At 43.7% G+C, this 26,047-nt stretch overlaps 1 long non-coding RNA gene across 2 annotated transcripts; it reads right to left on the bottom strand.

The window, feature by feature from the left end:
• Positions 1-378: 378 nt before the first annotated feature.
• Positions 379-19,897, bottom strand: LOC108641266. 2 transcript variants are annotated; one of them, XR_001921883.1, is made up of 4 exons: positions 19,809-19,897; positions 15,750-15,833; positions 772-836; positions 379-586 (listed from the first exon to the last, which is right to left on the bottom strand). It is a non-coding gene; the product is annotated as an uncharacterized LOC108641266 (long non-coding RNA). The 2 variants fall into 2 exon arrangements; XR_001921882.1 differs by lacking the exon at positions 379-586 and having other exon boundaries at positions 595-836.
• Between the last annotated feature and the right edge of the window lie 6,150 nt (positions 19,898-26,047).

Here is a 26,047-nt window from a genome sequence, read left to right as displayed (position 1 = left end):
TCTGGGAAACTTTCTTAGGACCTCAGATTCAAAAATCCAGTAGGAATTAGCTAATTATTCTCTTACGTCTTTTAAAAACTCCAGGCTTAAAACTCCTGGTTGTGTCAGGTACTGAGGTACAGCCCCAGCTTCAGGTGTAGCTGCAACCCACAGAACAATACACCACGATTTGAGTATCACTTTTAATACGGGCTCAGTTAGTTCATTATTCTCTCCCATGAGTTCAGCCACTTCAATCTCTGCTTTACGCTTGGATAAAGAGTCAAGCTCTTCTACAACCCTATCCCAGCTCCCCACCCTCTCCCCCCACCCCCCGTGCCGATCCCCAGCAGAGTTCAAGAGTGCAGCCATGCAGCCTTTGTCAAACAAGATTCCTGAAGCAACTTCCCCCTCCAGCCTGGGGACTGCACAGAAATCCCCTTGCAAGGGAGTCCTCCCAACCTATGCTCAAAGAAGAAAACAGTTGCTATAGTAACCAGTTCTTTACCTGCACTGAATTGGCTCTCTCTTCCCTCTTAATCTTTGGTTTTATTAGTTCTGGATGAGAAGCAGCTCATCAGGTCAGGGCTGTGCTTGGTTCTGCAGGCTGGAGGAATGGGTGAAAGGCACTGGAGGGGGGTCCTCAACCATCAGGTCGTCGTTGCTTGCTCAGTTTGCACCACTGTCCTTTTGCGACAGTGCCACCCAAGCCACAGAGGGACAGACTCTTTGCTTCCCCTTCCTGCCCCAGCTTGTGTTGGTGCCCTACTGCTCTCCTGTCTAAGAGCTGACCTGCCACCTGCCATCTGTAGCTTTCCTTCCACATCCTTTGCAGCCTCACTGGGATATATTTCAGCCTGCCAGTAGAAAAAGAAACTGGATATAGTCTCTTTTCTTTGATAGCACGTTTTTGTAACTCTTCCTAAAAATGACCACAAAACCCACTGAAAACACTCAGGAAATTCTAAACTGTGATAATCTGTGTCTTTTCCAATATGCCTACTGTGGCCAGGTATTGGACTAACAGTTTTGTGCATTATGAATTCCACTGTGGAAGTGTATAGCTGAAAGCCAAACAAAACTGCTACAAGGAAGAACATGCCAGAGCCACTAGCTGTCTCAAGTTTGCAACGCAGACAAATTGCCTATACAAGGTGGGGCATGTCCCCCTGACAGCAAGTGGGCTGGCAATGAGGTAGGTATGATGTGGTGACTAGGGAGGGGGAAAAAAAGCCACAGAATTAATTACCATGGATGTAATAGTGGTCACCAATAAAAAGCTGCAGAGAATCATGTAGGACAAAGCAGGTAGTGCACCATAACCAGGCACCAGGCACTGTCACTGCTTGTGTTAATTGCTCAGAGCCTGTGTGCTGTGAAGAACCCAAGTGCATTCACTGGACACAAACAGAGCAGGAGCAAGCCAACTAGAAGACTTCCTTCTTATGTTCATGTGGCTTCCATTAACATGAAAGTAAATGCTCTATATTTAAGTATAACACAATAAAAAGATTCTAGAGTACACCTACATGAATATGTTGCTTGAACAATAGGCAGTATTACAGTAAAAATGTGCATACATTTCTAAAACATTTCAAAATGTATTATTTACCCAAATAATGAGGTAGGGCACAGACTAATCTTAAAATGTCCTGGACTTCTAAAATATCTTTTTCCCCCCTCTGTTTTTGCTTGTTACGCAGCAATTTGCTATGCTAAGCATGCTTAGCAATGGACTAACAGCAAGCTGAAGTGATTGATTTGTGATGGAACTTGCAACTCCAGTACTGCTGGTTATTCAAGCATGGTGCAGTTTTTTCCTGTGTTAAGATGTAAAAAAGTGGATTCCAGACATGGATTCCAGACACCATAGTCTTTACTTGGGTGCTGATTATACTTAAGCAGTTGGTATCGTTTCTATGCCATCCTGGCCGAGTTTCCCATTTCAGTCAAAGAATGGTTTCTAGCTGGTTATCTCCCCATGGGCCATTAAACCTCTATCATGGGTGCACTCAGAGTAAGGAGGTGGCAGAGAGAAGTTTTGGAATCTTTGAGGAGCCAAGCCTGCAGCAATGGCAGCAATGGAACTCTGCTGGCAGAGCCTGGGGCAAGATATATGTTTAGGCAAGAGCTTCAGCTATTCCCCTCACTCAGACACATTTGTTCCTTCTCAGTGATAACAAGGAGCAGCTTGAGGTTAAAGAAAGGTCATTAAGGTAGAAAATGTTTCCAAATATGCCACAGTGTGATCATTCATGGTGAACTGACTGCCAAAGAAGTGGTCACTGGACTTAGAGCACACACGTGGAGGGCAGACAGGGTAAATACAGGAGGATCATGAGAACAAAGAAGTTAGAACATTTCAGGGGCCGGCTGTGTTCTTACATACACACAGACACACACATTGATTTTTCAAGTGTTCTAGCCTGAGACCTAGAAAGCTATAGGTCTTGTCTGTTTTACACAGACACTGAGGATTTCTTAACCTATCTGAATAGATTTAAGTCACCATTGCTATTTGTAGGAAGAAATGCATTACTCTGAATTTCCCGGGCTCGTTTATTTTATATAAAAAAATATCTCTTCCAAAAGATCAAATAACATTTTCAAAGTAAGTCCTCTGACCTAGCATCTTTGATTAACAATAACTGCTTATTGTATAGGTCTTTAGATTCTTTCATTAATCTTTTTATTGCAATATTGGCATAAAATGAATGGAGTGGATTTTTGTATGAAACTCCTCATCATCCAGACAAATGGCCTTCCTTCAGAAACAATCACTGATAATGTCCGGGAGGTGAAGGTAACTTTACATAGAACCAGAATGGTTTTGTGATATACCTAAACTTCACAACTGTGGGCTAGTTTTTGACCCCAGAATTAAGCTCACTGTTAATTGTTACCAGATTTAGTGCTGCACACTATAGAGTTTTTTAATGTGGGATTTTGTAAGTAATTAATTTAATCCTATTTTTTTTCCATTTTGACAAAGAGGAATAACACAATTACTTATGACAACTAGAAAATGGTCACCAAGAAATTAATCCAGATTAGAAACCCTCTGAAAACAGAATGAAACCCATTACCCCTCTAACCAGAGCACGTAGTACTCAGTTACAGGTATCTAACAGATTTATGAATTAAATACAACATGATATAATTAATTTCCCCTTTCCATTCTGATGATAGCGCGTGCCAACTGAATTTACAAATCTGGTTTGTTACGTATTAACCAGTCATCTGGGAATCTGATTGAGTAACACACCGATTGTTGCAAAACCAAGACTCCCATATAAATCATGCCTGAGTCCTAAGTAAATATTGGTTCAAATATTGATTCACATGAGAGATAGGGCTGCAGTTTAAGAGGTTACAGGTGCCGACTGAACTACTTTAGAAAGGACCACTCCCTCCGTGTTCATTTGAAATTCACATCAAAGTGTTCATTTCACTTTGAATTCATGAGAACAGAGCACTTGCCTTCACTTTTGATACTGACACTCTCTATATCAGAACCTATTTTTGATGCACTAAAATCAAAGGTATCACATCGTGTATGAGTACTGAGTTATTCAGTTATTTACACTCCAGAGAGATGTAACATCTGGGAAGATGAGAGTGAGACACAAGAATTTATTTTTAGGGAGCATTAAAAGCAAGAGGAGAGGGGAGACATGCAATCTTTTTCCTGTTTATAGATGCTATAACAACTGCTACACAAATAAGCAAGCAAACAAATGGAAAAAAAGAATGTGAAGTGAAGGAAACATCCAACAACAAAATGAAAAACTATCTTTGACACTTTTGAAAATTGAAGGAATCTCTCATCAGTTGAAGGAAGCTCAAGAGAAAAGGAAGCCCCATCCCATTTGTTTTTACACTAACAAGATGTATAGGGACATGCATGTACACTAGCAATCTCCTCTTCCATTGCAATATAGCTATCTCCTTCACTTAGCCTTGAATCCCAATTGTTCTTCTGAGTAGGGCAAGTACAGATCGATCCTTCTGGAAACATTTCGGTTAGAGATCTAACCAAGAATGAGTTCCCCCAAAGTCTCCTGGGCCCTTCTGTCTTAGCAAGTCCTAAGCCAGCATCCAGAGAAAAGAGTGAGTATGCTCCATTCCAACCAGTCTGAACAAGTGGATTGTGAATAACACAAGCCAGCTGCTATAAATCTGCAAGTCTTTTAGATACTCACTTTTAAGAGTGGTTCTGTAATTGCTATGTTGACTAAATGAATTGTTAAGAAAATGGTTTACACCACAGAAATGAAGTTTCTGTTTTGAGCAATTTAAGATAAGTACATTTACATAAAAAGATCTCAACCTGGCATACCTTTATCGCTTAGAATAGCTCATTGCTCTTATTTTTTAAAGGCACAGAAAATAAATCTATGCATTGTTTTACTTTCAGAATGACACAGTTTTCTTAATAATATTTGTAACAACTGTTGGAATCAAAGCTTAGTCACACCACATGAAACACGATATAAATCATAATAGTTTGGAAGTGAATAATGAACACCTAACTAGTCACTGAATTCAGAACAATTAGAATCATAGAATATTCTGAGCTGGAAGGAACCCATGAGGATCCAGGTAAACCATCTGAGAGCATTGTTCAAACGCTTCTTGAGCAGTGACGGGTTTGGTGCCATGACCACTTCCCTGGGGAGCTTGTTCCAGTGCTTGACCACCCTTTCAGTGAAGAACTTTTTCCTAATATTCAATTATGCCAACAAAACCTTCTGTGGGTGACATCTTTACTGTGATATGTTTTCCACAATGTCATGCAGAAAGTTGTTCTTTGAACTCTGTGCAGACTCTCCTTGCCGTGGACTCATCCCATGCATGCTCAACTGAATACTTTTGGCCTGCAGTATCTGCTGTGGTTGAACCTCCCTGTGCTCCATGGAACGAAGAACAGAGCAAATGCAGTTATCTCTCCATTCCTTCTAATTGCCAGTGGCCATGAGACAAAATCCCCACACGTATCATTCCTCAGCACGTTGTGCAATTTTAAACCCTTTCCTTACAAATGTATTAGCATATTCCTCTGAATTGTGCAAGAAATTCTTTTGTCCACTAGTTGTTAAGAATATTTTTTGCTATTGCAGTCTAGCAGCTGCAGCTGAAACAAACTTCTAGTGGTTTCTAGTTGGTCTGTAGCCATATTTTTTTACCCTACAGAAGCTGCCTTTTCTGTCACAGGAATTCAGTTTGCCAGTTCTCTTCAGAATGAGCCTTCTTTTTGAGACAGGATTTGGCCAGACAGAGTTCTGCCTCAGCTTCTCTGAAGACCCTGACATGGATAGTGGGAAAATGCACCCACCCAGAAAGAGCACAGGATCTCCAGCAGCAGCATATGGGACCTCTCTAATGTGACTTCCCGTAGGATATCAGGGATATCAGCTATGCACCTCATCAAAACATATCATGCCTCACAGCCAGATGTCAGATAATGTACACATTGCTGCATCTGTGCAGGAGGATGAGAGTGGCCTTTCCTCACTCATTCTTCCACATATTACTGTGGGATCTGCATCCCAACCACCTGGGAAAGCTTGTGCTGCCATTTGGAGAAATGCCAGCAGCAAATTCAGCAGCAGTCAACATTAGCCTGGAGAACCAAAGCTTGGTGGCACCCAGTAGAATCATGGCTACATTAGACATACGCTGAAGCAACTAATTTAGGAACTAACTCCAAGAAGTGCTGCTCTGGACCCAATGTGCTCCTTTTCTGTTCAGATAAAAACATCTCAGCCACTTTGCAGTTCTCAATGCAACACTGGAGCAGAGAAAGTACTGTAATCAAGGTGTGATTGATTATTGCAGCATTCCCTCCCAGCCCTTCTCTAGTGCTGGGTTCAGGGAAAGGGGGCTATTTTGTACCAGTGTCACAGCCATTACTATATTTAGAGGATTTTCTCCCAGCTCCTAAACAACAGCATAAAAGAGTTAAGATATGTTCTTTCTGGGCATGCTTGAGATGGAAAAGTGTCAAAATATATCTCTATTTCAGCAATTGGCTCTGCTATGAGAAATAATTCTAGCTCACCAACCATGTAACTCAAATATTATTGTAATTACAGGGCTCCACAAGAACAGGAAAATATCTAACTTGATTTTGACTCCAAGCACAATATCTGCAAGATTACTGCCCCTCTGAGGTTTCAGGAGACTGTCTTACACAGCATTCAAACAAGAATAAGCTCTTCCAAACACAAGTCCCTAATTTGTTTTCTTACTCCTGCATCATAGATTTTGCCAGACATTGTTTAGCAAGGCTCTTTGAAAACAGCATTTATGCTAAGTGAGGAGCTAGATTTTTTTCCTTTGGGAATAGATGAAAAAGCCTACTTAAACCTTTGTAAGAGGTTTCCTTCTTTCATATGTGCATGCCAAGGCTATGGCTGCCAAGGCTATTGCTAAAAAAGGTTTCATTCATGGATGGATAACTTGCTTAGCACACTGACAGAGTGTGCAAGATCTCAGGAAGGTGTTCCCCATGCAGAAGGTCTGAAGTGAGCAGCTATCCTCTTGTCTTGAGACTTACCATTCCCTCCTCCTGGAGATGCACTGTGGAGGACATGACAGGTAAACCCACAGACACGTAGTGTTTCAACAGAAGAGCAGAACCAGCCCTGTGATTAGCCTGTTTGGCTTAGGACTTCGTGCATTTGTCTTTAGAGGACAGCAGAGTCCCCTTACCTGTCTGGCAGTTGGTGTTCCCTGGCACAGCCCCATTAGTCCTGTTATCCCAAGTAGATGGGAGACAGAGGCCTGGCAGTGATGGCCCCAACCTGAGTCAGGCCATTCTAGCACTGTACATGACCAGCCTGCCAGTGCAGCCTGAGGGACGCTGCCAATCCTGCCTCTTACTGCCCTTCAAAATCCCTCCTCATGGCTGCATGGCTGCACGCCACAGAAAGATGCTGCTCAGTTAAAGTTCAAACCAAATTTGTAGCCAAAACCAACAACTCCCAGCCCTTTCCAATCCTGAATTAGAATGACTTCAAAACAAATAGAGTGACCTCAAAAAACCAAAAATAGAAGTGCTACTCAGTCACCACCTGCCTTCCTAGAAAATCCTATTTCCGTCCTTTGCACCTACTGACAAGCCCCACGGGACCTTTCCGTTGGTGTCCTAAGGATACACAGTCTAGCAAGTTAGCCCTGAAATGAATGACTTGCTGTCTGTAGTGTTTTGTCCCCCATATTGAAGTCTACAGGGGTCTGTTACACCTGTTTTTCCCTATTCAAAACCCATCCATCTTTGTGTTAACTTGGTAGAGTCACAACCTTAATAGAACTTTCTTGTTCCTTATAGATTATTATTTCACAGTCTTCCTGTGTTCCACATCTTCCTTTCACAGTGCAGAATGACTTGGGTCCCAGGATGTCCTCCAGGATTTTATTACACCCCGGTTGGGATTTCACCACAGACATCTGCATCTCAGCCCAGACCAAACTTCTGTCAACAGCACCAAGGGCAAGGTTCACTTAACCCTGAAAATTCTTCAAACAACTGCCAATTTCTTTCCTTTGACTATTAAAGGAACCCAGACTCGGCAGCTTGGGTGTACACACCTACTTTGCCGATATCTAGAATGAACACCATCCAAAGTTATAACTGAGTTATGCCTGAATAGGATTTACCTCCCGATTATTTTCCCACTGCTCACACAAATGAAGGGAAAGCTAAGCTGTGCACCAACAGCATGCAAGAAGCATGCCCTTTTTTCCCGTAGGAGGGCCAGACTTCCTTTGGGTTTGTAACTTTTGCAGCAGAATCTCTTTCCTTCAAAGTACACCGTGAACAAATGAGATTAGATTCACCTAAATTCAGTGTAGTCCTTAACACCCTGGGTTAAACAGTCTCTATTATTTCCTTAAAAAGCATCTCCACTCCAGAAAGATGCAAAGACCCTGCACAAGAATCAGTCCATGCATTTTCCCAGTTCTGGCCCTTATGGGGGCATTTTGGTCAGACACACATCATTTGTCTTCCGTGGTTTTGAACACGGCAACTTTGTGATAGGGCCCCCTTGAAAAAACAGAAGACTGCCATGAACATACAGAGAAAGAAGAGGTAGCAACTGCTAGAAGCAGCAACAGGGAGCTGTGAAAAAACCCACCATGTCTTAATGGCAAAAGAGAGCTTGGACAGAAGGGAGGTGGTGTAGATTTGCACTGGGAGGGTGGGAGAGTGTTGGCCTGCTGGGAATAGGGCAGGGGGCCTGTTCTTAGATGGTGGCCAGGATTAGGTAGACGAGGACGGGATGAAGGTCTCTGTGTCCCCTTGTCTCTTCAGGAAAGATCTACAGAAGCAGAAGATTCAGCACACATACTGCAAAGGCAGAAGGGATGATAGTTTCTGGTTTAGCCTAGCTGTTGCTTTTGGCTGATAACCAGTAAAAATAAAGCTTTACTGTTATTATTACCACATTTGAGAGATCAGTGTGAAGGACAACCCTGCCATCAGACAGAGAGTAACACGGGGAGGATCTAATAGCTCCCTCCTATCCTTTTCTCTTAGACTGTGCTAAAATGATAACGCTTGCCTTATCTGCAAACAGCATAGGAAAGTTAAACAAGCCTTGAGTCAAGGGGATGTAGACATTGCCCCTATGCACTGACCACATACTCTTCTAGGGGAAAAAAAAAAAGACCAACCTGCAAAAAGAACAAGTTTTGAGGTGTTGCTGACCTAAAACTATAGTCCTATGGTTCATCATGTTCCACCTACAAATATCTCCCCCAGGTCCAGATCACAGAGTAGCAAGATCACAGATATGGAGGTTTTTGCCTGTAGATCAGAATGTAGCCCCCATCAATGCAGATAATGCTCTAACAGTGGATTTCATCCATGCAACAACAGAAATAGGAAAGAAACTCTGCCACGGAGACAGTCATCAATAGACAGGCACTGTGTGGTGTCTGATCTAACGTGCCTCCAGGAACTGTACTGCTATGGAAAGGTTTGCAGCATGTGGCAGGGAAGAATTAAATTGGGACATTTCTGCTCTTTTCTTTGTGTTCAGAATCAGGTTGTTTGCAGCTGAATGGTAAATTCTCTTGTACAGTGCTTGTAAAGACAAAAATGCAGTTTGGAGCATGTAGTTTCCTTGCTAGAGCTGCATTAACTCTGGATAACTGCTGCACTGCATCATGCTAAGCAGAATATGATCCCTCTACTTCTTATAAAGTTTGTGTGCTACTAGTCATTGAAATCCCAGGCAACATACTTTGCATGGTACTTGTATGATTTTCCTCCTATGCTACATCAATTTAATTAAAATATGACAGACTTCTAAGAAGGGCTTTGTTAGTTCCAAGATGTATTTTTTTAATGTTCTTAGCTTTCCTCTCAGTAAGGAGTGTTCTTCCACACCCACCCTTCGGCCTTGAGAAGGCCAATCCCTAAACAAACCACTCCATGCTCTATTTGTTTTAGTAATTCTTACCCAAGGTCTTTATCTCAGAATCCTGTTTGTGCAGCTTTGGACAAGATTCAGTACTTGGTGGGGAGGGTGAGTGAGGTGGGAAGGATTTCTCAGTGCCTTTAGTTTTTAATACGTTATCTTACCTGTGACTATTAAGTAGATGATTTACAAGCTTCTTGACACTGATATGGTGTGAATTTCTGCCCCTCACGGTACATGCAAACACAACTTGACACAGCAGCTATAGGAGGGGTAAGGGCTGCATAGAACTAGAGTTTCTGGACTGTGCACAAAGTGCCCAGGAAACCTTCGTGGTGGGTAGCCCACTGCAAGCCCTACCACCTGCTTCTGGCAGGTTTGTTCACAACACCACCACACTAAAATCATATCCATTTTCTCTTGCAGCTGCAGCTGCAAATTCACAGCTTGCAGTGCTACTCCATGTAGTAAATTTGCTAATGGGAGCAGTGTGTCTGAGAGTCCCTGACCAAGAGACACTTGGCAAGGACAGGCTGCTGCAGCCTGAGCAGCATGAGCTGCTGCTATGTGAGCTTAGCAGCACGGCACAGGAATGCCTGGAATGTTTCAGTCAGCAGGTACTTCAGAGATCCTGTTCTAGTAAATGTCTGCATTTCTCAAAGAAATAGTCCCCCTGCCTGCTGCCCCTCTGATACAATGACGGTGATCTCTATCTTCTGCCCTCCAAGCCCCACACAAATCAAAATCTCTCCAGTTCCAGTCTTACTGTGAGGCAAAATCATTGTGGGAAATGAAAATTCCACAAATCAGCAACATACCAGTGTCTTTCCAAACATGCTGTGTGTCTGGATATGACCTTGGAAGGCAGGCTGCTTTTAGAGGATGGTCCCCTCCATAGCAGTGGGGCCAAACGCCTGCAGCCCATCAATTCAACAGCTTCCAACAGCCTGGAAAAGAAGCTGCTGATCTGCCTGTTAGAGGCAAGTGGAGCTATCATAGTTTTAAAGACTATCTCTTTTTTTAATAATCTTCCATATGCTGTCCTCACCTTCCTCCACCTCTCCAACACGAACACCGTGCAGACTTTACGAGTAAAATTTTCAGGCAAGGGCTTCTCTGGTGTCTTTTAAACTTCTCACCTCTGCAAATCAGTGCTTGGTAAAATAAATTTGTCCCTACCACACTAATCACCAGCCCAAGTCCCTACCACACGAATCATCCATACCAAAGACTTATTCTTCAGTGTCTAGAGCTGTTCTGGGAAAAGATGAGACACAGTATGGAGCCCTCTTTAATATATCCTAAAAACACTTCATTGCAAGATTCTCAAACTATTCTAAGTGCGAAAAACCTCTGTCCATTGGATTAATTCTTATCACTTCTGGACAGATAAAGTGACTGTCAAGAAACATCTCTGGCTCATTTATAATCCATTAAGAAACTTCACTTCTGGGAGGGAAGAATATAAATCACTGTAGCTGGCACTTCAGTTGATTTGAAGGGTAGATGTGCCAGTGTGAGCGGAAATGAAAGCAGGGCTTGTTGCCAACTTGGCAGTGTAAACTTCTGGAAAGACACCAGTCAATAACATCTCCTTTCTTGTCTCCAAGTTCACTTGTGTCACTTGAAACAAGATGCCATCAACCAAGCCAAAAACTTCCAAGTTCTATACTCACGGCCCACTCCATTCATGAGATTTGTGTTAGGAGCACAGTAACAGGGACAACAGAACCAGCTATTCCAAAGTACTTCATAGTCACGCCATGCAAATAGAAGTTTCCTAAGCTATAGGTACATATCTGGTACACAGGCAGGATAAGCAGAACTTTCTGAAAGAAAGCAAGTTTCTTGCACAGTGACAAGCACAGCTAATTGACTTTCTGAATATAAAATATTAATTCAACATATAAATATGAGAAGAAGGAATAAATAAATTCACTTAATACAAATTTTCTCTGTGTTGGTAACCTACTAAAATCCAATCACATCAGTGGTCAAAGGAGAGATTCCTCCGATGTTCAACCCATTCATCCTCACTGTTGATCTAGGGCACTGGCAGTAGACAGCTCAATCCATCACAGGTGTGTAGAACACAGAAAATCTTGTTGGGTAGGATTCCTCCACTTCAGTATCATGAAACCCATCCTAAGACAAGCTGCTGCTGCTTGGGACTCAGCAGGAACGGGTGTCTGACAAAGTGGTTGTGTCAGGGATCTTCCAGTGTGGCAGTGTTAGTCACACAGACAAAGCTGCAGTCTTGATCCAAGGAGCCTGTGTACTAAAGATGCAGCCCAGCAACAGTGAGAGATCGGATGTTACTTCCAGCTGGAACATCTAGGACTGTAGCATGCCAGGCAAACTGCCTTAGCCAGGTTTCTCAAATGCTGTGTACCCAAGCTTTTAGTAGTGTTCTACATAGAGAACACTACAGTTGAGCAGCAGCTATTCCTCTGGGACTCAATGTCACACACAAATCCTCAGCAAGTGGAGAAATTCATCTGCCAAGGACACATCCAGAGAAACTTTGAACTAGTGCAGGATGGGCAGCATCCAGTCCAGGTGCTTCATGCTCCTTTTGTACTCCTGTAGGCAAGAAAATCTATCCTCAGCTTCTCCCTGAAACAAAGCTGAGTAATGGGGTCCTTCCTAGATTGCTAAAGGGAAAATAGGGTCTGTCTTCTACGTGCACTGCAGTGAACTTTAAGAAAATTGTAAGAAACAGCCACCTGAGCTCTTGTATACCACTTCTAGGACCCAAGACAGAGTTACATCAGCAAAATTAAGGCAGCTTCAAGGTTTTATTAACTCAACGGTGCAGTGACATCCACCCCATAGTCTTCTGTGAACCTGCTGAGAGTGTGGTAGAGTTGGCAGGACAGATTTCACTCAGTCCTTTAGTGGGTCTGATCTGCCACTGACTGGAACTTCAAAGCAGATGAGAAATGTGACTTGCTCAGACTAGCTTTCATGGATGGTGACACAAGCTTCAGGGGAGAGGTGAATTTGGCATGTCTTAACTTGTATAGAGAGAGGAATTTCCTTTAAATTATTATTGCTCTACCAGCCATAAAGCCTCAGATTTCTGTTTGTACACGACACTTCTCCAAACAAAGGCATTATACTGCATGTGTAAAAATCCACCCACTGGGGAACTGCAAAACTGAACACGCCTTCTGGAGAAGTAGCTTCTACGAAAAAAGTCAACAACTCTAGAAAAAGGACAACAATTTTCATAAAATTGAGAGAGAAAACAGAAAAATCCCTTACACTTGTATTTCTGCTTTCTAACACATGGTGCATATGTTTATCTCTTTCACTGCATGAGAAAATGGCTGCACAGCTGCCTGGAAATATCAGTGCAAGGTCCCTCCTCCTCAGTACAGCTTAGTCTCGTTAATCTTTCCAAGGTCTCCCCTTTCCACTGTCTATTGCACTTCCATCTTCTGGGCCATCACTGTTATTTTCTTCTGTCAAGGTCACTCTTACTTTTGTTCTTGTCCCGTTTTTATTACCTCCCCCCTTCTTCTGTTACCATCTTTCATGCAAGTGCCACTCAGCGTCTCTGTTGTCTCTCTTGCTAACTCTCTTGACGAGCAGAGCAGCTGAAAGGCAGAAAATTTTTAGAAATAGGAGAAACCACAGTTTTCAAACCTGGCTACAGGACCAATGTTTCTGCTGTCCCTTATAAGCAGAAGTCACTGCAAAGAGAGTCTGTGCCCTCTGCTCTGGGTGAAGATGCTGTGTTCTCACATAGTGTCTCAGTTTATAACAAAAAGGCTTCTGCATGCTGACTAAAATAGCAGAGGAGAGACAGAGCAGAAAGGGTTGGGAGGTGGTGTTCAGCTGGAACAAATAGTGCTTCCAACTGAGTATCAGGGTAGTCTATAGTGTCAACTGCTCTCTTTCTGATTCACAGCTCAAGAGACCTGTGTTTTCCACAGCCCTGTGTTCAGCAGGTAGTGTGGCACATGCACTTCTGCAAATTCCAAAGCAGATAGGTGATGCTCACTCCTGGCAGTGATCTGGCCATTGACATTCCTCAATTAGGCATTCAGCTCCATCCCTGCACCCCTGCACCACTACCACCACCCTTGCTGCATAGTTTGCTCTCAGAGCATGAGTGACAGAGGGTGTCCTCTCAGTGCCCCAGAAGCAGGACAATAGCACAGGATTCACAGAGCCTGAGGGAATGATTTGCTGGAGCACACAGTGTTGGCCTAGTGCCACTACCATGGAGGTCAGGGACAAATCAGCCATTGGCTTATGAAGCAGCTGGTACTATTGAAAAATGCCACCCTTGGGCTCTGTGAACTTGGGCTGTGTTCCCTATCCCACAGTAGAACTGAAAACATTTTTCATCCACAGTCCCATGGACAGGATGGGCAGTAGAGAAGAGCTATGCAGACAAATGTCCCTTTCTTCCTAACACCACTTTGAGATCTGTCCTTTAACCAGACTCCTCCACAAACTGACAAAATCACAATCCTTTAAATAGGAACTCCTTGTTTTTTGCATACACAAATTTGTATGCAAGTAGAAGTGAGAGAGCCCATGAGTTGTCAGAACCCACCTAAGGCCACATCCAAAACTTCAGCTGAATTTAGCTTCTTTCAACAGCTGATTCTGTTTGGTAGTTTTTCTCCCCTTTTAAACAGATGCCCAGAAGCAAGCAAACAGCAACAAATTAAATATCCTGGGAGACCTGCTATGCATGACTGTCATAGTTTAAGCATCACTGTTGAGCTTTCAGATACAGTCATATCCAGGCAGTGCAGTGCCAGCAAGTAGAAGGACCATCTGAAAACAATTTTAAAACTTAAGGTACACAATTGAAGTAATGAAACATGGAAGCAAAGACTTATAAAGACACTAAAATGAAACTAAAGAGACTTGCCAGTGTCAATAGACAAAATCTGCTGCACACCCAGCCTTAACAGGAAGCAGGAATTCCTTGCCTAGAGATGTCTTCTGAACAAAAAGTCGTGGAAATTATAAACTCTCTAAGAGCACTGTCCCTTGGATGGCACCAGCCCACAGGTCTATGGTGAGATGGCAAAGTGCATTCCTCTGAAGTAATACATGCGGTTATCTCAGAGCACATTACAAAACTGAGGTGGAGATGGCATTTATATTGAGGTTCAAGTCATGCTTTTTTTATAATGGAAATGTAATTCTGTGGCCCTTTAGTCATTCTTCAACTGTGAAGGTCCAGAGTCTAAGGTCTGGCCTTCATAAATGGTAATTTGCTCATGCTCAGTTGACTCTGATGTTGCCCTTTGAATGGACACATCAACAATATGAGTTAAATTGCCTCACCCATTTCCACTAAAGCACTTCCTTTTTTATACCATTTTATCAATGCAAACTGGAAGCAGAGATGACAACTCAGACCTGCAAGAGTGAACTTTGGCTGCCGTGTGAACTGTTTACCCTGACCACTGCGTAGTGTCACCCACTAGGCTCCAAAATCAACATGAACTACATGATCTGATGGGCTTAGATAACATTCACCAACAGCAGATAGAGAAGCACTGGAGAAGTAAACTGTCATACTCCAGCTACTGCCTCATGAATTGCAACACTGCTCAGGCGTAATATACACCTCCAGCCAAAGAAAGGACACACACAGCTTATAGATCAAATCCCACTTTGCTCACCTACACAAAAGAGGACTTAAGCATGGGCCTAGATACTGTTAAATTGTAGTATAGGGGGCTGCTCATAACACAAACTTTTGCAGGCACTTCGTCATGCCTGCTTGTACTAACTTAAAAGCAGCTACACACTTAAAAGTTTACCCCCTTTCAGGATATGGCTCTAGCACAGTAGTCTCCTAGGAATGCTGCAAGCATTGATACCTTGCACTGTCCTCAATCTGTCTTTCAGAACTCTGCCCGATGCTCCCTGGAAAATTTCCCGGAGTGGTTCAGCTGACAGTAGCATTAAAAATCACAGCATGTGTCAATAGGGTTCTTTGTATCAGACATTCAGAGATAGCACACTGCAAAGATGCAATTGTTGCAGCTATGTGCTCTTAAAAGACTGCTTCTGTCTCAGGGAATGTCTTTACCAGAGATGACCATCTCCAAGAAGACAGCTGCAGATCTCAGCCAGTGAAAATAGTTTATTCCCTAGCAGCTGTATAACTTCAAAGCTGTATAACTTTGCTGCAAAATTCACCACCCAAGTTTTGCCCTTAATTTGAGGGTCATCCATACACAAAACCTCTTAAATCTTTCCACTGGCACACTAAATTAACAGTAACACTATTATTCATGCCAGTCACTGCTACGGCAGCTTCCCTGCCACGTTAGTTTCCCAGGACTACTGTTGAACAGATACCTTGTGCTGTCCTCATCTTGTCCTTGAGAATTCCTCCCATTATTCCTTGGAAATTTTCCCAGAGTGGTTCAGCTTACAGCAGCACTAAGAATCACAATCACATGTCAGCAGATGGTTTTGTATCAGATGTACTGGGATATAATGCAGTATCCAGATACAATTATCACAAAGTTAGCTTAGTTATATCTCCTCTTGGTTTTTTAAAAAACAAAGAAAGAGAGAAAGAAAGGAAGGAATAAATAGCAAAGTAAGTCAACAAGAAACCACAATCCCTTCCCTAAGCAGTAACCAGGCTACTGTGCTTTGGAACTTTTCCTAATATAACAAAAGACACCATGAAGACAGGAACTTTGGCAGCAGTGGTTTTGAACTCCACAACCTCCTCTGGTTTTTTACGCATATGTCACCGGAAATATAATGGACTGCTAGGAAAGCAGTCAACCTCCAAATGGATATCTCAGCAGCAGCAAGCCTCTGGAAGTTACTATTGCTGGAATTGAAAAGAGATTTCCAGCGAAGCAGCCCCAAATTCCTGTGTTAACCGATGTCCTGTTTTGCCTGACCACTGTCACCATAGTGACTGCTGGAGCTGCCGCCGAGCCACTGCCCTGCGGCTCGGGCCGGAGGCGAGCGGGGCGCTGTGCTGGGAATGAGGTGATTTAGGGCCCGGCGATGGAGATGTGGGCCGTGGAACAGGGCGCTGAAAGCAACCTTGGGGTGCACTGTGGTGGGAAAAACAGCTTAAAATGCAAAGAGGTGCAAGTACCTTCCCTGAACGCCAGCCTCGAAGAGCCAGCACCGCCACAGCTGTTGCAATGCTACGAGAGGAGTCAGAAGATGAAGGAAAAGGATGAGGAGCATGGGGAAAGAAGGCATGCACAGCAACGCAGCAAACACGGTTTAGCGGAAGCTGGAACAAGCTGTTTCATTCCCCTCGACATCATTTGTGTGGACTGCTCCCTCTCCTGGGGAAAACTTGCCAAAAAGAAAAATCACAACCTAAACCGTTTCTTCAAGCAAACGATGCACCCACAGAGCTCACAGGCAGACAGTTCCCATGCTTCCAGGTCCAGGAGAGTAGGGTGCAAGACCCCCGTGCTGCCCTTCCCAGTATGTGGGTCTGCCCTGGCTAGAGGAGTCCCGGGTGGCCAAACCAGCTGTAACCTCCGGCCCCCGGTGCACAGCTAAGCACCGCTCCCACCTGCACAAACAGTATTATTGTCTTCTCCCCGCTGTGGTGCTGCTGCCAAGCACCACCCAGACCATCCTCCGCCCTCAAACCAGTGGAGCTACCCGGTGGTGCAACAGGCGAGGATCCAGGAAACAGTGCTTGCAAGTACTTTTCGGAGTGAATGCTGGAGTACAAATTCCCCTTTGCTGGGAATTGTACAGAAATCATCAGTTCCAGTAAGGTGGAACTTTAGTGCTGACAATTTTAGCCACAGAAATAAATTTCGGAGTCTGTGAGCAAGAAAAAGGAAGGACAATCTTGAAATACTCTTGTGGTGAGAAATATCACTTGGTGTGTGCAGCCTGGAGGAGTCTGAGGGGAGACATCATTGCAGTCTCCAACTTCCTCATAAGGGGAAGAGGAGGGGCAGGCACTAATCTCTTCTCTGTGGTGATCAGCGACAGGATCTGAGGGAATGGCCTGAAGTTTAGGTTTAGGTTGGATATTAGAAACAGTTTTTTCACTCATAGGGTGGTTGAGCAGTGGAACAAGTTCCCCAGGGAAGCAGTCACAGCACCAAGCCTGACAGAGCTCAAGAAGTGTTGGAATGATACTCTCAGGCACATGGTGTGACTCTTGGGGATGGTCCTGTGCAGGGCCAGGAGTTGGACTTGATGATCCTTGTGGGTCCCTTCCAACTCAGCATATTCTGTCATTCTGTACCTAATCTTTACTCCTTTAGGATTCCAAAGTGCAGTTAAAATCTTTGCAATGAAGCTAGCTCAGAAGACCTTGCAATAAGATTAGAACCAGCTGGTGAAAAATGGCACGTTACAGCAGCCAGTAAATATCCACATGAACCAGCCCTGGAGAGGTGAAAGGCTCTGCTGAGCTTAACAGCTCATGAGCATATACCATATTATCTGATACCGGTGTATGACTAACACCTTCTTCCTTCTAAATCCTTGACCATTTGATGATCTATGGTGTAGGAAAGATATCATTTAAATGGAGAAAATTAAAAATGAGGAAAGAATTATTTCAATTTTACAGGGGGAAGAAAGTGGGATAGGTTTGCCTGTAAGTAGGAAGCAGTGGCAGGGCTGTAAAAAACCCAAAGTAGTTCATTCCAAATCCCTGAATTCGACCAAAGTCATCCACCTTGTATACTACCAAGTGCTATGACAGCTTTCTGGAAGCTTTCATCCTGGTGATGCAAGGACAAAAAAAAGCCCTGCTTGATTCTTAATAGTCCAGGAGAGTCATCATATGATACCACGTCAGGCAATCATGCAATCAGCAAAGGTCACAAGACACAGAGCCATTCCTTTTGGCTTTACAGCTGCTTTCCACAGCCAAGACTCCTCCTTCTTACACCATTTTACAGTGAAGTGCAGCAGCACTTGTGCCTGCCAAGCACTGCAAAGCCCTACCATAAGTCAGGTCCTGTTAGAGGCACATAATTTTTTAGTGTCTACAGGTGCCAACAAGAGAACCATAATGGATTTTCAGCATCTAATTAGTCTAAATAGATTCTTACTGACTGCATCTGCAGCTGCTTGGCAACATAAATGGGGTGCAAGTCTCACCTGTGCAGATATGCTAGGCTGGGGTTGAGGAGGGAAGCTTTTCCAAAAGATAGAAAGGAATGTAGAAAAGTCACTGTTGTCCTACATCTTCTACAAGCTAAAAGAGGAAAGAGGTCTTCCAATAATTTTACTGTTCTAACTGTGAGTTACAGCTACCTAATTCGAGACTCATACTACATACGTAAAAGTTTGCATGACGAGGAAAGGTCCTTCTCCTGAGGAACTTTTAGCTTTATTAGACTTACAGGCTTTCTTAGGTCACAGGTAGTACCATCTCTGTTTTGCAGACAGAACACAGATCGGGAGCCAGACTTCAAGTGCTTCAGTGATGTGTAAGGCAAGTCTAGTAAAGGCAAGCCAGAAGGATACACAGGAACAGGAAAAGTAAATAAATATAAGTATGGAAGAGTCAGGACTTTAAAAAATAATATCCATTACAACCTTGCCTGGGCAATGCAGCCAACCAGTCTGATTCCCAGGCACTCAAACAAACTGCTCTTCTCCCACAGAAACTGCCCCTCTGCTGCTGGAGCTGTAGCATGGTATGGCAGTCATTGCCTCAGACTCCAGAGTGTGCTTATCCAGACTCCTGTGCTTGTCACCAGCCCACCTCTATCCCAGATCATGGGTGCAAACTGCAATGTGTTTGTGTGTGTGTGTGTGTGTGTGGAGTTCCCTTCTGCCTCCCTTAGCTTGCTACTTCTGGCAGATGCATTTGTCAGTAAGCTGTGGAAAAGCTCAGTTCTCAGGGCCCTTAACCCACTGATAACCATGACTACTCACCCACTAATTAAAAAGTTCAAGGGCACACAAACAGCTTGTAACAGACAACCAAGATTTCCTGCATCTCTGACCTCTGTCATCCCACCAGACACTGGACATCCCTGTCGGTGTCAGGGAATTCTTAAACCTGCCCAGAAGGTGATGCATCAAGTCTTTTCTCTGCACCTTAACTAGTGTTTAGGAGATCAGTGCTGTTTCAGAGTCTGTCACTTCTGTCACTGCTGGGTTCCCTTAAGGAAGCCAGTTTGGTTTTTTGTGCCCCAGTATCTCCATCACTTCTTGGTAATTCTTGATCCAAAGAAGGCATGGGCAAAAGTAAGAGTCCAGAGACTAAACTGCCTGGTTTCTGTGAGAGCAGCAAGACAGGCTACACAACAAAGAAAAAGGGCCACATAGCCTGGATTGAAGGAAGGCCAAGTAGTGTTCAGCTACATTTTTCGCTATTTGTATTCATCCCTAATTTTCATTAAGACTTCATAGAAATTGATTGACCATGTCTGTTTAGATAATAAATACCTTGCAGTGTGGGGGAGAACAGCAAGTAAACCAAACATAAGAGTTCAGTATTCTAGAAAGAGATGTTGCCTAGATGGCCAGGATATTCCTACTACTGATGGCACATAGCACGGAGGTGTGACCCCACAGCAAATATTAAATTAAAAGTACTGCATAGCAACAGGAGAGGCAGCAGCCAACTTGTTCTCACTTGATTTTGGGAGCTGTAAGACCAGCCAACCACCCCTCCCCCTCAAGAATGCATACAACATTCCCAAAGCAAGTGTTAATGCTGGATCTCAACCAAGAAAGAATTCCTATAGACCCAGGGGATGAGAGGAGGATGTTACACTGCTTGCTTCTTTCCCCTTTCCCCCTCATGCCCCATTCATCCTGTACTTGTACTGCCCCTTGCATAAGGGCCTTTAACACAGTGGCCAGTGGCTCCCAGCAGGATGTGAGGCACAGGAGCACACACTGCCTGCCTGCCCTTGGCAGGAGTTGTTCTGACTAATGGAAACAGCAGAAACTCGAGAGACAGGCATGGATAAGTCTGGAAAGTGCTGAAGGGGGAAACTCCAGGTGGAATGCAAAAGGATTAAAACCAGCAAGAGCACAGCAGCATTCAGCATCAAGTTATTTCCCAGTTGCCCTTGCCGAGCATGGCTGGTTGTTTTCTTCCCCCAGGTAACACTCTGATGGGCTCCTGGGATACCTCACAGTACAAAACAATAAATGGCCGAGTAGCTTGTAACTAACACACATTTGTCTCTTAAGTGGAAGTGGGGCTGCAGGGCCAAGCAATCCCTCTCTTGGAAACTGAGTGCCACCTTGTGCTGGGAATGGTAACAGTCAATGGATAAAACCCAGCTTGTCCAGAAAAGCAAGGGAGAGAAAGGGGACTAGAAGCCGTCGATGGAGCAAAGCTGCTTTAGGCGTTTTGGCTTTTGGAGATCTCTCCCTGGTACCAACCAGCATCACTCCCAATATCCCGCTGTAGGGCAGAGTCTGCTTTTTGAAGGGACAGGTGGGCCCTAGCGAGCAGCTCTTTGCAGGTATGCTGTGACCCCAAACAGCAGCACAAGTCAGACCTCAGCTGTAACCGTGCACACCCCTGGAGGTGTCAGCTCTGTCCTTGGCACAGGCAAGTTCAGGGAGAAACATGGTGTCACCTCGGACTGTAAAGTTTTGCTGAGTGTCACTGACATTCCCACTGGAGCCTGGTTTGCAACAGGTAAACCTGTGAGTAGTGCAGGTTTGGAAGATGAACCAGCAAAATGCAACAAGAATTTTACAGAGCAATTTCCAAATGCAAAATACTGCTAACTGAAACCCAAGTGCAGGTGAGGGAAGGCAGCTGGCTTGCTTGGGGAAGGTAATAGCAGGGTTTGAGTTTCTTATTTGTTTCTTTTAAAATTCAAGGCTTTTTTCTAAAGATGAGTTAAATTCCATCTGGTCAAACTATATGATGAAAATGAACTTCTGGAAACGGCTGCTTCTCTACACTGATTAGCATAGTCAGCCCCATGGAAATGTTTTATTTGTTAGTTTGTTCAAAAATGAGAGGTTGTTACTGTGTGCAAATGTATTTCAAAGTCAGCCTAAAAGACTTTGCACTGCTGTGGGCCACTTTAGGTTTAGTCTTTTTACAACTTGGAACATTTTCACAAGCTGGCTATAGGATTGGAGACACTAGTACTTTGAGTTTTATTTATCTCAAGGTTCCTTCACAAACTTAAGTGGGGGGAAAAAAGCAGCTTCTGGAAGATAGTTCAGTAGCAAGGGAGGAATTCCCTTGCAAGCACCTTGGAAAGGAATAGGGTGTGAGTATCCTTTCATGAAAACTGCTCACAATCAGGATTCAGTGACATGAATTTTGAAGGCAAGACTACAGCTAGGTACTCCTAAGGATTAAAACGTCACAAGGACAACACTGTTTTCTCTTAGAACAAGAATGGTAAACCTAGGAAATTCAGAATTCAAGTTATTTTCAAAAGAAATCTGACTGTGCCACAGAAATGCAATTAAGAGTGCACAGCTCTTATCCCTAAGGGTCTTACACAAAGCACAATTCCAAAGCTACACATCTAAGCAGTGCCTCTGTCCCCAGCAAGACCACAGATGTAGATAAAGGCTACCTCTAGGGACATACAAGGCGCAGTCAGACAGATCATTTTTACCATCAGTGATTAATCACTCTCAGTTTGAAGCCATTCTCCCTTGTCCTATCACTGCATGCCCTTGTGAAAAGTCCCTCTCAAGCCTTCCTGTAGGCCTCCCTTTCAGTGCTGGAAGGTGCTCCAATGTCTCCCTGGAGCCTTCTCTTCTCCAGGTCAAACGAATCCAGCTCTCTCAGCCTCCAACCTCAAGGGGCATGGGGTGTTCCAGCCCTCTGATCATCTTTGTGCCCTCCTCTGGACCAGCTCTAGAGATCTCTCTCTGTCCCAGCTCCATGTCTTTCCTGTGCTGAGCACTCTAGAGCTGGATAAAGCATTCCAGGAGGGGTCTCATGAGAGTAGAGGGGGAGAATCATCTCCCTTGACCTACTGACTACACATCTTTTGATTTACCTGTTTACCACCAATTCTGTTGTAAAATGTTGCAGCCAAACACAGTAATTACACAGAATCACAGAATATTCTGAGTTGGAAGGGACCCACAAGGACCATTGAATCCAACTCTTAAGTGAATGGGGACTGAAGCAAAAAAGACTGCAAATCTGTTTATGAAATAGAACTGACTTCTGGTGAGCATCATAAAGCATCAGTGGAAAAATCTATGGTTTGTTGGAGCCATTGATAGCTCCACACTTGACTGAAACTCACTACCACAACCAGAAATCTTTGCTAATTAAGCTAAAACGATTCCTGGGCAACATTGTTTTTCTGGCCCTGTACCTGTTTCACCACTGAGTTACCTGTACCTGTAACAAGGAGTCCTCCAACACCTCAGTTTGTTTCTGTGGCTGGAACTGCTCTGATCAAATTTCATGCAAGGATGAATCCAAATAAAATTACAGTTAAATCAAATGGAATGAAGTCATAGATTTCCTTTGTCTATGGGGAGAAGGAAACAACCCATATAACTTGCAATAACAAAAATATTTTTAAAATATTTGTAAATAAAGTATGTAAACTCAAGCACGACTGCCACAGAAGTTCCTTTGGTGGGCAAAAAAGGAGCTATAACAGGCAAAAAAAGAGCAAATACATAGTTACTGTTGCTGCCAGGAAGTGATGCTGAAGAACAACATTCCACCATAACCTTGTTACCTGAAATCAAGAGTTTAGGAAGGGGCAACAGAGATTATGCAAGGCCATAGGTTTACTTAAAACCCAGCCCAAACAAGAGAATACTCACTGGGGAAGGGGATTTAGGAAAAGGCATGATACTAGCAGATAAATGCAAACTTCAGTGCTTTTGCTTTTAATTTTCAGTAAACCTTATCCTGCACAGCTCCCAAACCTTCAACCTTTCATTCTTAACAGGGCAACCTACTATATGATTATGGGGAGCAAGGGAATTGTGTTTCTGAGCTTATTTAAAGAAGGTGCACTGGCAGCACTAGGCAAAATGGACAAAAAGGAACCAGAAAAAAACCAGCCCAAAGCAGACGTGAATACATTCCCTGGGTACGTGTAACACACAGGGGCTGGCAGAGTAACTGAATAAAGCCAGTGCACTGTGAACAACAGGGTAACAGTCTTGAACGACTGAGCTTCAGGCAAGGCAACACCTGAGCATTCAGAGTACAGACAGCAACAACACCTAATGCCCAACAAATATACTGGGGGGGGGGAGAAAACAACAAAACTAAAACTGGGCATTTGAAATACAGGAGAAAAAAAAAGATGGTCACAGGACATTCACAATAATCTTGCAGAGAATCCACAATTCTATCAGACAGTTTTTTCGGGTCTGAAACCCTCTGCATGCAATATTACAGCGGGAGTTACAGATGGGGCAGAGAAGACCTTGACTGATGCAGAGGGGGGACACATTTCATAAAATATTGCAATAGTATCTGAGAGTCACAAGCTTCTGCTGTTTGCAGAAACATTGCTGCTTCTTGGTACAAGCTATTTTCCAGAAATTGCCCAGCGTCCATGGAAATATCCCTGTACATGTGAAGCAGAAAAGGCTTTATTCTTATTCAGCTATATCCAATGAAATTGTCCCTCCTTTCTATATCACTCCAAAGAGACACTGGGAAAGGTTAGACTGCCCTATGCAAAGCACACAGAAATACATTGAGCAATCATCTTTTCTGTCTCTGGGATCAACATCAGTGGGTGTCCAATAGGATTGAACTGCATGTCATGTATTTTGCATCAATTTTGCTGTAGTGTCTATGCAAGTTTCTAGATGACCAGTGTTCAGGAGTGCTCCCTCTCTCTTGTGCTCACTGCATTTGATGAGCACTCACAATTCCATAACACTTTTATGATCGAACAGTATCTGGTTTTGTCTTACAAAGAACCAACGCCTTTGCCCCAACCCCAATAACTCACCACATCACAGATGCAAGTCAGCATACACTTACGCCCGCTACCCAAACATTCAAAAGCTAAATCTGCCCTCAATGACGTATCAGTTCAGTATGCCCTGCACGTGCCTGGACACTCCCAAATCCGCAGCCAACCTGCCATTTTCATGGTGGTTGGGATGTTTCCTTTATAGCCCAATAACCTGCCACACATAACACACAATGAGCTGGCAAAGCACGTCTACAATACGCTTCCTCCAGTTCTTCAACCTGCTAAAAGGTGTGCTGTGGTCATCTCAAACTTACTCAGCTGTGGCATCTTTTCTTACCCATATCTTGGGAAACGAGATGGCTAGATGGGCTAGATGGGCTCTCTGACAGTCAAGTCATTATTAACTCCACAGTGCTTTGCAATCTGGACAGCAAGAAACACGGTCAGGTTTTCAGGTGACACAAACATTCACCTTCCCCTGCCACTAAGGTTAGGGAAACATCAAGATCTGCCAGTTCACCTATAGATGATGAAAGAAAAATGCCTACTTACTGTGTCAGGGGAAGGACAGAAGAGACTGGGGTTGTGGAAGCCCTGCCTATCTCACCAACTTGGAGGAACACATTTAATTGTTTTCAAGGTATCTGTAACACAAACATCTGTGTAGCAGGACACAGCTGTGGACCCATCTACCCTGGAAATGACTTCGAGCTTTTGCTCAGACTCTCCAAGACAAGAAGGTTGTTCAATAAACAAGACCAATCCAGAGATCTGATGCCCAAAGAGCTACTTACACTTATTTTCACACCAGAGAAAAAGGAAAGCACGTTTCATTAGGGAGTTGGCTGAACTATGAATTCAGTGGCCAGGAAAACAGCTTCTACATCTAAGGGGAGGATTAATTAGCAATTTCTTCCCCACCTGTTTTATGATCTGCTCTCATTGCTTGATGTTGGTTTAGCAAGCCCTAAACTTGCTCTCAAGTACACTGGTCAGTAAATACCAACAATGGTGGGCAATGTTTACTTGCTGTATCATCTCCCTCTCCCTCACATCTCCAGGTGAATTACATTTCTGTAAACCTATTACCTCCACACTACAACCACTAAGGCTGCCAGATGAATCTGCAAGCAGGAGCAGCAGGGAGACAGAAGGCTGCAAGGAAAACTGCCTGTGGATTGAGCAGGGGAACTGGTATCTCAGAGGATGCTGCGGCAATAACCTATAAGGCAGTGAAGGAAAAGTGAGCAGATGCTCTGTTCAGCTCCTCACAGCTCTCAGTGATACAGCCACATGCTTGCAGGGCACAGCACCCAGTGAAAACGCCTGGCAATTCTTGAGGAAAGAGCTATACTACTGTCATTTGCCATCAACTGTTTCCTAGTACACTGCCTACTACAAAGCAAGCCCTTAATAACACAGCTATCTTTCCTTTAACCCAACATTTAATAACCCATTTTATATGATACTGGACATTTAAAGATCCCAGAAGACGATCCACCACAGCTGTCAGCGTACTCACCAAAGCTTTCGTGTTGTCTTCCCTGAACCAAATGCCCAGGTCTGACTGGAGAGGCTGTACATTGCAGACAGACAGACCTACCCATGTTTTAAAAAAATACACACCCTGTGCATGAGACATGGTGACCTCACCTTTAGCAGACCATTACAAGTTACAAAGTTACAAGTATTGGGTTTAATTCTACACTTAATTCTCTCCATGGATGTTCTCCAGTTCACCACTGGGTAGCACAGGGGCCATGCATCTCAAACTCCTGCTCT

This window comes from Manacus vitellinus, unplaced genomic scaffold (genome assembly GCF_001715985.3).
Source record: "Manacus vitellinus isolate BGI_N305 unplaced genomic scaffold, ASM171598v3 scaffold_59_pilon, whole genome shotgun sequence".
In the NCBI taxonomy this organism is placed as follows: Eukaryota; Metazoa; Chordata; class Aves; order Passeriformes; family Pipridae; genus Manacus; species Manacus vitellinus.
The sequence above is the reverse complement of the archived record's forward strand: the minus strand, read 5'-3'. Positions and strand labels throughout refer to the sequence as shown.